This window comes from Lutra lutra, chromosome 14, assembly GCF_902655055.1.
Source record: "Lutra lutra chromosome 14, mLutLut1.2, whole genome shotgun sequence".
NCBI lineage: Eukaryota > Metazoa > Chordata > Mammalia > Carnivora > Mustelidae > Lutra > Lutra lutra.
This window is the reverse complement of record NC_062291.1, coordinates 9,692,066-9,706,225: the sequence shown is the minus strand read 5'-3', so window position 1 is coordinate 9,706,225 and position 14,160 is coordinate 9,692,066. Positions and strand designations below refer to the sequence as shown.

General features: G+C 45.5%; 1 protein-coding gene across 7 annotated transcripts in view; it reads right to left on the bottom strand.

Moving 5' to 3' along the window:
- RYR2 (ryanodine receptor 2) overlaps window positions 1-14,160 on the bottom strand; it is a 738,447-nt gene that overhangs the window by 698,687 nt on the left and 25,600 nt on the right. The gene's annotated exons all lie outside the window — the stretch shown is intronic.

Genomic DNA, 14,160 nt, shown 5'->3' with positions numbered 1-14,160 from the left:
GATATAAAGTGCTGGTCCACTGTTTCATGGGACCTACTGTGCTGCGGTGTGCAGAGAACCTCAGGAGACATGCTCCATACACAAACGGTCTCACTTAAAGGGAAATCAGCACCATCAATGGCACCGGATGGCAGAATCTATTCATTTCTTTGCCATTGAGATTCCACACCTTCCAATGCTCCAGCTGCCCTTGAAGCTCCAATCTCCAAGAGTCAGGCCGTCCCTCCTCCTCCCTGCTGTGGCCCCAACACTCATTCCCACCTCCACAGCTGCGGGCAATTCCCCAGAGCCTACAGTCCCAGCAAAACAGAGGGGTTTCTCTATGAGCCCATGTCCTCGGGGCTGGCACTGCTCTCCACCGGTGTCATCCTGGACCCCTCCAGAAGCTCTCTTGAGTTCCCACTCTTACCACCATCCCTGTGAGCTACCTGATCTCCCGTATCCTTCATCTCTTTCCTGGTTGAATGCCCAGACAGCTCATGTCATGAATGAATCACCCACCCTCTTTTATAATTCAGGGTTTCCTTAAAGTCTCAGTTTCTTCTTAGCTCTTCCCCCCAGAACACCATCATCCTGGGCTCCATCCGAACGTCCAGTCCCAAATCCCTACACACTCCTCTAGAGCCTCCCATCTAGGCTCTTAGCTCCTGGCCATTCTCTCTACTCAAATGATCATATAGAGCAGTGCTGTCCAACATGGTAGCCCTTAGCCTCGCATGGCTGCTTACATTCAAACGAATTCAAATTAAATAAAATGAGAGACTCCGTTCCTCAGCGGCACCAGCCATACATCAAGGACTTAATGGCCACGTGCACCCAGGCTACAGCACTGGATCGTGAAGATAAGCTCTCTGGGTGAGAGCTCTCTGGGACAGAGCTCCGACAGGGCTCTGATTTAGACCCCGTACGTGCTGCTCCGGCCACAGGCCGGCAAGGTCCGGCCCACAGAAAGGATTTAGCCAAGCAAGGTCATGAAGCCACTTTTGAACTAGGTTTTGAAATCGTGATGATGCTATCTCATAATCTACAGTATTTTGCATGTACAAGGAATATAAAACAGACATTCCGTGTATTTTAAATGACACGGATTCAAATGGGGTAATGTTTCATGGGACAGAATGACATATGCAGAGACACACAGGAGAAAAGACAAAGCCTGGAAAGTAAGCAGCCATGGCCTCTCAAGCAAACAGACCTTCTTTAATTTGAGGGGATTTAAAAAGTATCCCAAAAAGCCGTTTAGATTCTGTCTACGCATATTCTGACCGGTTTTTACATTCCTTTATTTATCTTAACAACTCTCTACACTGCTACCAGGTAACACTGACCCGTTATTAACCCAGATGCGGACAGACTACATCCTATCATACAACAAATTCTCTGTGAAGACTCCCATCCTCTGAGAGGGGTATTGTAAAGGGGCTCCGGGGCGTGCCAATCAAGCAACTCTCCTTCCAGCTGTACTCATGTTGAATCAAGACCAGAGAGGGTTGGGGAAGAAAGGACCAAATAAAGGATAAAAGAACGTATCATAGGGTGCCTGGGTGGCTCAGTGGGTTGAGCCTCTGCCTTCAGCTCGGGTCATGATCTCAGGGTCCTGGGATCGAGTCCTGCATCGGGCTCTCTGCTAGGCAGGGAGCCTGCTTCCTCCTCCCTCTCTCTTTCTCTCTCTCTCTCTGCTTGCCTCTCTGCCTACTTGTGATCTCTCTCTGTCAAATAAATAAAATCTTTAAAAAAAAGGAAAAAAAGAAAGAACATATCATATCAAAAACGTATTTAAAACCCATCCCCTGTTGACTCTCTTCTCCTCTCTCCATATTCTCCTCTTTGGAGCCAAGAACCCTGGGGTTAAAGCTGTGCCTTCTGCTTCCTGAGCACCATTCACGTAACTGCTCTGGCGTGGGTCCAGAATTTCAAGGGCAAGGGTGGGACTCAGAGGAAGCAAATGTAGGAGCTCAGGTTCAGCCACAGTTTGGGACTTGAAGAACGGGTCTTAAAATAACAGCATATCAATCATCTTGTAGCCGCTACCCACTTTTTCTAGATGTTCCTAGAGCCCCCCAGCAGTTAACAGGAGTGGTGATCAGTCCATTTGCCAAGACACATTTTCAAACTCAATATTACTATCTTCCTCCAGAATGAGAACCCTCCTTCACCAACCAAAATTCTTAGGCTATACAAATACGTGAAGATTTTTTCAAGAATAAATGTCTTAAGACCAAAGGCAAGTACACAATCTGTTTAGCTCAAAGTTGTAATGCACATGTGGTGACGTTCTGGAGGCTGGAGGTCTAAAATGGGTTGGCCAGGCTGCGTTCCTTCTCAAAACTCTGAGGGCCAATCAGTTGGCTTGTCACCCCTTCCCCTTCAGCTCCAAAGCCTGCACTGCAGCATCTTCTAATCTCTCTGTCTCCCTTCCACGCCCTCCATCACATCTGGTCTACCTCTGGCCCTCCTTTCTGCCCCCCTCTTCTCAGAACCCTGTAATTATGTGGGATCCACTCAAATAATCCAGGATAATCTTCCCATCTCAAGAAAGACCCTCAATTTAATACAACTGCAAAATCCCTGTGGCCTTGTAAGATAATGTTCACGGGTTCCATAGATTAACACATGGATTTGGAGGGGGGATGGTAAGGGGGCATTATTCTGTCTGGCACAGCAGTCTTTTAAACTTATCTCCATGAACTACCTGATTAAGAATAATCTTCTAAAGTGCCATGGATTAAATGAAAATTCGTTATATGGAGTCTCACCACCTGAAGTTTTGTATCTGCGCTACGTACTTCACTATCACATGGGACACACTGGGAACAGCTAAGCAATAGGAATTATTTTTCTAAACTCTAGACTATTTTTACCTTTCTATATTTCTTAAACTATTATGTAATTTTCATTTGCCAAAACCACTGGGGATTCTGTTGAATCCTTGGAGGAGATTTTGGTGATAAAATGTGAGGTCACGTATAAACCCAACACGATACACTGTAGTAGCTTATTTCCTTAAAATCATGTGGCTTTTGGGATGCCTGGGTGGCTCAGTCGGCTAGGTGTCTCACTTCAGCTCAGGTCAGGATCCCAGGGTCCTGGGATCGAGTCCCGCATCAGGCTCCCTACTCAGCAGGGAGCCTGCTTCTCCCTCTGATGCTGCCCTACATGCTTGTGCTCTCCATCACTCTCTCTCTCTGACAAATAAAATCTTTTTAAAAAACTTTTTTAAAAAAATCATGTGGCTTTTGGTTACTTCTTATTGATTCACCACCTCTTAGTGACAAATCTGAACTAGTCCTAGGTGGAACAAAAAAATGATTTCCTATCCTAAAAGCCTTTGAGAAAAAGAGATGGTTATTCTTTTGAACTCTGCTATCTTATTTGGAAACACATCTAAAAATCTGACAAAGGAATGGGAAGAATGAGCCCTGCTTATTCTCAGACGTGCCTACCAAGATGTCAGCTTTCTTCATTTACACCTCAGAAAAACTGGTCTGAGATCAATGAGGGAATAAAGCCACTCCATTAGGAACAGATTAATATGGAGGTAGATGAAAGGGATGGGCTGAGCAGACATCTGAGAGGTCTGAAATACTTAAAAGGTAGCACTCTGCAGCAAAAAGGTCAAGAAACAGCAGGGTGCCTCTCCGCAAGTCTGAAGCACTTTTGAACCCAAGGACACAAGGTGGCCCGTGTAAATTTGGTTACTATTTAGGAGCAAAAGCATTTTTCCTGTTAGAGTAAAAACTCTGTCAAGAAAGGGTTATTCTGGGGGCGCCTGAGTGGCTCAGTGGGTTAAAGCCTCTGCCTTCGGCTCAGGTCATGATCCCAGGGTCCTGGGATTGAGTCCCGCATCCGGCTCTCTGCTCAGCATGGAGCCTGTTTCCCGCTCTCTCCCACTCTCTCTGCCTGCCTCTCTGCCTACTTGTGATCTCTGTCGGTCAAATAAATAAATAAAATCTTAAAAAAAAAAAAAAAAAAAGGAAAAGAAAAAGAAAGGGTTATTCTGGCTTTATAAATAATACAAACACTCACTGAAATTCAATAAAATGCTATGTCTCAGAATACTGACCTGTCGCCTCTTTGGAAGGCGACCCCACTATAAGCCACAGTTTGTATCCTTCACGTGACAGCTTCCTCTACACCGGTTAAGACCCACAGAAAAAATACCACCTACCACAGAAACAAGGCGGGAAAGAATTAACCCGATGGGTAGAAAACTTACTTTACTCCCTGAACATTTCCTCAAAAACATAAAACCAACACAGGCTAATATTGTGAGTCCCTAGCTTAATCTTTTACACAGTAACAGAACCCAAAACGTGGAATGATAAACCATAGGTGAACAACCTGAGAGAAGTCAGGGACAAACACCAATGGCCCCGGCTTGGTTCTGGCTCGGGTTTTGTCTCATACGGCATAGGAGTCTGGGCGGACAGGTCATGAAAAGCATTTATTTACTCTGTCGCCCAACACCGAGCAGACGCCCAACATACATTCGCACATTTGTTGAACAGAACCCACTCTTGCGAGGAGAGGACAAGCAGGAAAGCACAGGACAAGATCTTGCTTCCCATCGCTCCTGACCAGCCACTGAAACTTTGGAGTCACGGTCATAGAGTGTGGTGGTCACTCGGACGACCTCACTCACCACCTGCATTTTGCCCAAACTCCAAAGACTGCGCATCTGTGAATGCACACATGGCCGGCACGTCTTCGGGTAGGGAGCTACTCCCAAGCAATTGGGAATTGGGGGGCAGGGGAGGTAAACTCAGTGAGTATCATGTCTTCCATCTATTTACGTCAACTTCCAGCACTCTCTGAAAGACAGAAATAGCACGCGTAGACATCATTCCACGTCTAGATTTGAAGGTGTTGCTGGACACGGGTCTTGGCTGATGTTGGCAGATACCAAACGGGAGGTGACCTCCAGTGGGGACTTCTGCCAACATTCACAGAGAAATCATGGCAGTGACCACTGTCTTTCAAAAGCAGTCCAGAATGTTTTCTTTATTCTCAATAGCGAGAAGGGTTTCGGAGATGAAAACCACAGAAGCTGAAGAGAGATCTCAAGTTTTTATTAAGGCTCATTTTGGAAACACATCCAAGCCCATGGTGGCAGGAGGAATGTGACAAGAGAAACTGAAGACAGCCACCCAGACGCAAAGTGGGACATCAATTCTGTCAACAGCTCAAGTCCAAGAATGTGGTGAGATCCAGTCGGTTTCAGTCCTACGGCCTCTGAAAGAAAATGCATGAACGCCATTTTCTGCCTCTTGACATCTCTGTGGGCCGAAGAGGGAAAAAAAAAAAAAAAAATGTGTCCCAGTGCATCTGGTATTAGGAATAAATCTACATCCACACACGGTCCTCGAAAAGTGAATCACTATGCATGACCATTCTCACGCTCTCCATCTCCATTTAAACAAAAACATTTACATTTTTTATCCTGACTTTGCTAGACTCTAAAACCAGATGATTCCTCACAGGCAGGTAACCAGGTTAGTAAAATTTTAAAAATACTAAAAAAAAAAAAAAAAAAAAGTGGGGGAGGAGGGAGAGAGGGGAGGGAGGGGAGAGAAGGAAGGGGAGGAGCAAAGCCAAAAACAGCAGTGTATCTTAAGCCTAGGATCACGCCTAAAAGCAAAACAGTGCTGAACACAGCACACCCCGCTGCAAGTACACTCTGTAAAAACCCAGCCCAGTGAAGGACAACAGGGTAATAAGTACATTCTTCTCTCGGCCCTGATGCTCGTTTGAGGTGCTGCTGGAAAAATCCACAGCAACCAATTGGTGATTTGTAAGTTCCCCCTAAAGCAGTCCTTCCTACGGGGGAATTAAAGCTTTCGTGTGAAAGCCACCCTACTATTTTTCACGCGTGCAAGTGGAGATGTTTCCTCGTGGCCTCGGGCCAAGAAAACACACGGTCCCGGCTGCAAAGAGAGGAAGTCGCGCCACTGCGATTTGAGAGGTGTGGGTCTGCAGACACACAAATACGGACACATCCTACCCCTTCAGGCTTAGCACAAACCTGCCTGTTGCCATCAAATCTAACTAAAAAGTGTAATTTTTACTGCAGGGGCAGGGGGACAGTCTGCTGCAGCAAGAGGAGGAAGGCCCTGTGTCTTTGCACACTAAAACCCTAGCACTGCCTGGGACCTGTCTTCCCAGGGCCCCACAGCTCCCAGCCTCCTAGAGCAAGGCGATGGACCCCGATCGGGGCTCCCTGCCCCACCACGGCCCCCCAGTACCAATGATGTTGGAGAAATCAGATTCCCCTGAGCAAGCTCTGGCCTTTATTATCAACCCCTTGAGGTCAGCTCCCCTCCTTTCTTTCCTACCGGGACACCTCAGTAAAAGAGGTAACAGAAGGGGATGGAGGAAAGGGTGAATGTGGAACACAGAAGAGTTAAAAAAAAATAACCTTGATCGCTAAGATGGGAAGTGATAGGGACTGATGTGCTCCCCCAAAATGTGTATGTGGGAGCCCTGACAACCAGTAGCTCAGAATGTGACCACATTTGGATATCGACTCTGTGAAGAGGTAATTAAGGGAAAATGAGGCCATGAGGGTGGCCCTAATCCAGTCTGACGGTGTCCTTAGAAGAAGAGAAAACGAGGCCGCGGAGAGACAGTGTGGAGCAGCAGTGGGAAGACATCCCTGTGTAAGCCGCGGAAAGGAGCCTCCCGGGAAGCCAATCCCCCCAAGGCCTTGCTCCTGGCCTTACTCCAGAACCCTGAGAAAACAAACATCTCGTTCAGGCCCCAAGCCTGTGATGATTCCTTACGGCCGCCCCAGCTGACCACCACAGGAAAGAACGGGCTGGGCCTGATTAGTGGCCGAAGTTGCCTGGTGCTCTTCCTGCCCCCGTCTACACAGCAGTCTGCCCCTGATGCTCCCTTGAGTCTTCATATGCACCCCCCACACCCAAAATCAGGTGACAGAGCATTTCAGCCCAATCACTCCTGGCTCTTGATACAAGAAAAGCAAGCTGACTGGGTTGCGTGGGTGGCTCAGGTCACAATCTCCGGGCCCTGGGATCAAGCACCTCGGCTGGCTCCCTGCTCGGCAGGGAGTCTCCTCCCCCCTCTCCCGTTCCCCCTACTTGTGCTCGGGCTCTCTCTCTCATATAAATAAATAAAATGCTAAAAAAAAAAAAAAAAAAGGAAAGCAATCTGATTAAACACACACACATGCATACCTTACAGAATTGTTGAGTCACTATGTTGTATACCTGAAATTAGGGAACATTGTGTGTCAACTGCATTTCAATTTTTAAAAATCCAAGAAAGAAACAAAACAACAAAAAACAAACAACACACACACACACACACTATTACAGTGTTTCCAAAGTACAGCTGCTGTGTACCCAGTGGCTTCCTTCTGCCCCCTCCAGCTTCCAGAACAGCAGAGATGACATCAACATTTACTGAGCAAATGAAGAATTTCATCTTATGAGGCAGATTTTATTTCATGCAAAAGGAAAGGGACTTGGAGAGATTAAAGTAACTTTTGCAAAGGGGTGGAATGGAACTGAATCCAGATATTTCTGACGGCAAAGTCCTTGTTTCCCCCCCCCCCGCCCCCCCAATGCCATAGGTTCCTTCCTGCAGCTGAGATGGCCCAATGCTTATAGAACAGTTCTGTTGGGGGGCGCGGCGGGGAGGGGGAAATGTCCCTGTAAGCAGTATTCTAATATCTCTACAGATCCATGTTAGGTTGGTATTAACTAGATGCTCTCTACTATGTAAGCCTGCAGAGAAACTAAATGTTCACCTCAAATTCTATAAATCACACTAAAATATGATGCCAGCGCCCTTGAAGAGTTTTCACTGAAAGATAACTCAACGAAAGATGGAATAATAAGAAGGCACCGTGAACCCCGTGCCGTCCTGTCATTCATTATTCAGCCTTTGGGGGCTACAGCTCAGGAGACGAGGGCTCTCAGAGGCCAGGGTCCGTGACAGAGCCGGCCCCCACCTCCTGCAGGGGTGCAGCAGGTGAAATCAGCAGTTCACTTCACCTTATGAGACCCGGGTCAGCTCTTAATTTAATTTTCTTTCCTGAGAAGTGACGAGGGACGAGGCTGTCCGGGAAATGCCTGACTAAAAGCAAAGCACTGGTCCCTAAGCAGTAAAACTGCAAAAGCGAGGGCACCAAAAGCTGCAAGGCCAGCTCCCTCCTGGGACTCGAACTGATGAAAACAGAGCCTCCACCCCCTCCTGGCAGCAGGGAGGGGAAGGAGGGTCACACGGCACTCCCTCCTCCACTTTCCCATCTGCTCCCCAAAATGCTTGCTCTGCCCATGAAAAAAAGCAATCATCACCTTAATATTCATACGTACATTTACAAGCTCTATACAGCTTGTCACCTCACTGCCTGTAAGAATTACGCACATCATTAAGTATGTTGGGCTTTCTTCTAAGTGCCATTCAATTTCCACCATACCCTCAGCTCCTGGGTTCTCAGTATTCACAGCTTTTTGCTTAGATGGCCTGATAGTTCTCTTACTGCTTTATAAATCAGAGGCAACATTAGAAGTCAGGAACATAAAAGAAGCACAGACATAAGCAGAGAGGCCAGCTTTGTACAAGTGCACTTGATTTGGGGCAAACTTAATTGGAGGTAACAATGGGGCACCTGGTAAAATGGAGACAAGGCCTGGGGGTGGCATTCTTGCCCCAGGGCGCTGGCAGCTAGCAGAGAATGAGAGTGTCAAAGTGGAGAAAGCGTGTGCCGATGAGGGAAGACCCAGGGCCAGACTGTGAAGGCATTCACCTCGGGCCATCGGAGAACCATGGGAAGCTGAGGGAAACCAGGCTTGGTGGAAAAATGCTTGTTTACACAGCTTAGAGTAGCGCTATCCCAAGGGCTTGTCACGTGTGACCACTGGACACACTGAAATGTGGCCAGTCCACACTGAGATGTGCTCTAAGTATACAATTCACACTGGATCTTGAGGCCTAAATGGGCATTCCCATCTCTACTAGAAAAGTCCAAGGTGACTAACGCTGAGGGAAAGCATTTGATGGTCCACAAATAATGTTTCAGACAGCCATTCTGGAAAGTGGTGAGCCGTACTCCATCAGGCACAGTGAGCAAATAAAGCCTTGCTGTATCCAGACATTCCTGACAGGGAAACAGCACAGTGCAGTTAAGGGACATTTTGTTGTCGTATATGAAAAGGAAGACGTGCGTTTTGTTTTTTTTTTAAAGATTTTCTCTATTTATTTGACAGAGATCACAAGTAGGCAGAGAGGCAGGCGGGGGGTGGGGGAGGAGATTCCTTGCTGAGCAGAGAGACCAATCTGAGGCTCAATCCCAGGACCCTAAATTCACGACCTGAGCCAAAGGCAGAAGCTTAACCCACTGAGCCAGCCAGGCACCCCTTGACCTGCAAATTTTTATGAACAGCATGCCAGCTCCCTTTCTTCCCAGTGAGACACAGACATGCCGTCTCCCAAATTCAAGTTCTCATCCCCACGAAAAGTTACAAACACACGGGAAAAAAAAGAGAATGGGCAAGTGCTTACAGAAGGTAAGTCATAGGGTAACTTGTTGAAACATCTGGCCTTCATTTCATAAACAACTAGACTTTAGTCATGTTTCTGTGATTTCTCTAGTGTTTTTCAAGAACAGCAAAGAGACACAAGCATTAAGTTCCCCTGACACTCCAGGTGTGAATAGAAACATCCCTTTCACACATAAATTGTGCAAATTACAAACTTCCCCTTTATTTCCCTTATTATTGACATCCTCAAATGATGATCTGTGACAATAGCAGGGTCCAATTTGATGCTTTCTACATATAGAAGAAACTCACAGAGCAGCCCACACACATCTGCTTCTCTGAGCACCTGGGGGTTAACCTCACGGTACTAAGAACTTGGTATCAGTACAGAATTGCTGGGGAGTCAGCAAGAAGAGGCAATCATCTCTCTGGTACAATATATCTATCATTTTCTTCCTAGTTGAAGAACCATAAAACCAGGGTTTTCAGGGGACCTGGGTGGCTCACATGGTTAAGCATCTGCCTTCAGTTCAGGTCATGATCTCCAGGTCCTGGGATCCAGCCCCAGTTCAGCGGGGAGTCTGCTTCTCCCTCTCCCTCTGCCTCTCTCCCTGCTTGTGCTCTGTCTCTGTCTCTGTATCTTTCTCAAATGAATTAAAAAAAAAAAAATCTTAAAAAAAAGAAGCCAGGGTTTTCATCCCACAACATAAGGGGACACTGCATAAAAGCAGCACCAACAAATTAACACAAAGGTGCCCCGACAAGAACATTTTTAACACGTCACTTCCAGACCACTAGAAAGGGTTCGCATTTTAGCTCATTGATGGCCCCCACCAAATGCCTTGACTTGAAGCTGTCTAGGACACTTGCCCGCACGCAGCTCTAGCACAGGTCTTGAGCACTGGCTCGAAATGATGAACAGTGTGGTTTAACCTCCCCGTGCATCAGTTAAAATGGAATTCATAATATGGTGCTCTATGTCAGCCGGCACGTTAATCTATTAAAGCGTATGAGAACCTCACTGGAACAAGCCAGGATTCCGGCTGGTGACCTCACAGACACAACCACACGTGACAGGGCTGAAAAGCTTCACCTCTAAGGAAGTTTCTGCCCCCCACTTCTTCCTCTCCCCATCAAACATTCAGTGATTTTTGGAACTGCTCGTTTTCTTCTTCATGATGGTCCCAATAATGCCTGCCCTCCAGGAAGCATTTTAAAGAGGAAAAAAAAAAAGAGTCCAGTGATGGAAGCCAGAAGAAGAACAGCTGTACTGGGAGAGGAAACGGATGATTTCTCAGGTGCAAAGGTCTAGTGTCTTCAGCTCTTAGGTGGTTGTTTCCTACCGACAAAAGCAAGGGAAGCCAATGGGAAGTGCAAGTTTCTAGATAATCGCCAATAAAACCATCTTTCAATCTGGAAGGGTCACTGAGGGTACAATACTATGGCAAGAGATGTGTGACATAGGTAACATATCTTATGAATCAAGAAATTTCCAAATTGTCATGAGGAATTTGACCGGGTAACTGACTTCAAGCACATATATACAGACTGACATGTGTATGTTTGTACATAGATACATAGACATAAGGAGACACATATGCATGTGTATGTGTCTACGTATATGTACAAAGGGAGAGAGCTCTCATAGCTGCAGGTTGTCCCTTTGTAACTTACAGTCCCTCCCTGAAATGTGGGTGCTGGGTGTCCACGCACAGGGACTAAGGAACGAACCCAGGCACCCTGACCCAAAGCCAATGTACATATATCACGTCTGTGGCTCAGAACTTTTTTGACATCCTTTTCCACAAACTTGCTTCCCACATTCTTATACTCTTCTGAAGGTAAGAAAAAATACAAGGGCAGAAAAGGTGTAAAACCCTGAAGAAGGAGAACTATGAAACAGGTTTTCCAAAATTTTGCTTAGAGCCTCTGATTTTAAAATCACACCAATGACCTCTAAGCATGCAACCTAATTTAGGGTGGGTTCAGTTCTTGGGTCTCGAGCTACACGGATAATTTTAAGTTTTCTCAAAGACATGTTTAAAAAAAAAAAAAAGATGAAAAGGAAAAGGCGAAGCTAATTTTAACCATATACTTTATATAATATATGTCCAAAGCATTATTTCAACGCTCAATCCCTATTGAAAAAATATTAATGAGATATTTTACATTTTTTTCCACACTAAGTCTTTGACAACTGGTGTGTGTTTTACCCATGACAGCTCATCTCAGTTCCTTCTTGCCACATTTCAAGTGTCAACAGCCACATATGACAAATGGCTACCACATAGACACCAAACATGCTAATGATTATTTTGAATACAGATCATGTTGTAAGTTGTTCTTACAAGTTCTTTCTCTCTGGCCCGGGCCCACTCGCAACACCCATGTTCCACGTTGCCACTGGATTAATCCACCAAACATGCCCTGACTCACTTGCTCAAGGCAGGTGTCCACCCAAAGTAGGAGCCATATTGGTACTGTCAACACCTACCACAAATTAGACATCCAGTAAGTGTTTATTAAATTATTTTAATTAAGTATTCCAAAAAATTAAGTACTCAAGATGAAATACAAATTCCTTAAAATGGCATTCAGGTTTCGCCTTTAACTCCCCACATTCCTATCTATAAAGCCTCTACTCGAGACCCCAGATGTCTATTCCAGCATGCAAGGGGGTGAAGGTCGTAAAAGGTCACAGAGTGAACATATGCTACATCTTCCTGGAGCACAAGTAAAACTGCCTGATGAGTATTTTTTTTTTTTTAAGATTTTATTTATTTGCAAGAGAATGAGTGAGAGAGAGCATGAGAGAGAAAGTCAGAGGGAGAAGCAGACTCCCCAAGGAGCTGGGAGCCCGATGCGGGACTCGATCCTGGAAGTCCGGGATCATGACCTGAGCCAAAGGCAGTCGCTCAACCAACTGAGCCACCCAGGTGCCCGCCTGCGGAGTATTTTAAAATATTTTTTATATTGGGGCACCTGGGTGGCTCAGTGGATTAAAGCCTCTGCCTTGGGCTCAGGTCATGACCTCATGACCTCATGACCTTGATCATGGGAGCAAGCCCCACATCAGGCTCTCTGCTCAGTGGGAAGCCTGCTTCCTGCACCCACCCTCTGCCTGCCTTTCTGCCTACTTGTGCTCTCTGTCTGTCAAATAAATAAATAAAAATCTTTAAAATATAGATATACATATTTTTATATTAAAATGTTCTGATATGTCCAAAAAGAGAAGCTGAAGACCCCAATCACTTGTTAATGATTAAACACAAGTCTCCAAATATATTCTGTGCTTAGCGAGCAGCTTTCAAACGGACATGAGCAAACTTCCAGCCACTCCCATCAGCGGGAGCTCCCCTCTTGCTGGCTGGCACACAGATGAAAATACTCTGAGCAGCGCTGGCCAAGGGCTGCCAAGTGGCAGCTGGTCACTTCTTGCGGCTAGTAGTACCCCCTCCCTGTCTCTCCCTCACCCGATCTGCTCATCCACAATGCCAGGAAGCCCGTCCTGACTGGTGGGAAGGAGAACCTCCCAAACTCCACCTGACCTCCAAAGCTGCACCATTTTCTTAGCATCGATCATCTGCACAAGGTCAGATAGCCAGCTTTCCCTCAGTTCCCACACTGGAGGATCCCTGAGCGCAGGGCCAGTATATCCTCCTGCTTCCAATTCCCTGGAGTGACTTGCTGTTGGCTGAGTAGATGAACAGAAAGTGCAGCTAATTCTGCTTCAGGTCAGGAAGCAACATAAAAAAGCAGAAAAGGAAAAAGTTGAGACACACATAAGCATGTCAAACCACTCCGCAACAGCTTCCCTGGGCAAACACATCCTTCTTAACAGTGGGGGATAAGTTTAAGATAATATGATGAACCACAGAAAATAATTAAAAATTTAGGGTGAGGAGAATAAAGGAAAATGTTTGTTAACACCAGGCCACACTCTATGTGGATTTCAATTTCAAAGAGAAGTTTAAAAAAAAAATCCTGATAAAAGCAATGGCTAGGGAGAAACCAGTACTGAAGTGGAAAATAATCACGCAGAACATATTCCTTAAGAAATGGCCTCATAAAAATGAGCTGGAGTAAATAACTTTGAAAATAAAACCTCTAAAAAAAAAAAAAAGAAGTCCAAAACTCAGCTAACGTTATTAACAAGAGAAAAAATGGACTTTGTCAAAATAGTGAAGGAAATTATTTGGTACCAATAATAATTCAGTACTTCTCTTAAGTTTAAAAAAAAAAAAACTGTGAGAAACAATAGCACTGGCTGATAAAAAGCATCATCAAGGATTTTCCTTCAGAAATATTTCTCTCTTAAGCTAAATGTTATATAAACATTCCTGATTTCTTTGGACTACTTTTAGCTATCCAGATGACAGACATTAATAATTAAGTCCAGTACTTTAAAGTCTGCTCTGTGCCCATCACACAAGCTATAAATGTCCAACATGCTGTACCCACTCTGAAATGTATCACTTATACTAGGCACAAATAATTTTTAAACTATTAAATCCCATAAGAAGCAAGCTTGTGTATCAACACACAAGAGAAAATTATCCTCTTAAAATCACTCCCTTTAGGGCGCCTGTGGCTCAGTGGGTTAAGCCGCTGCCTTCGGCTCGGGTCATGATCTCAGGGTCCTGGGATCGAGTCCCGC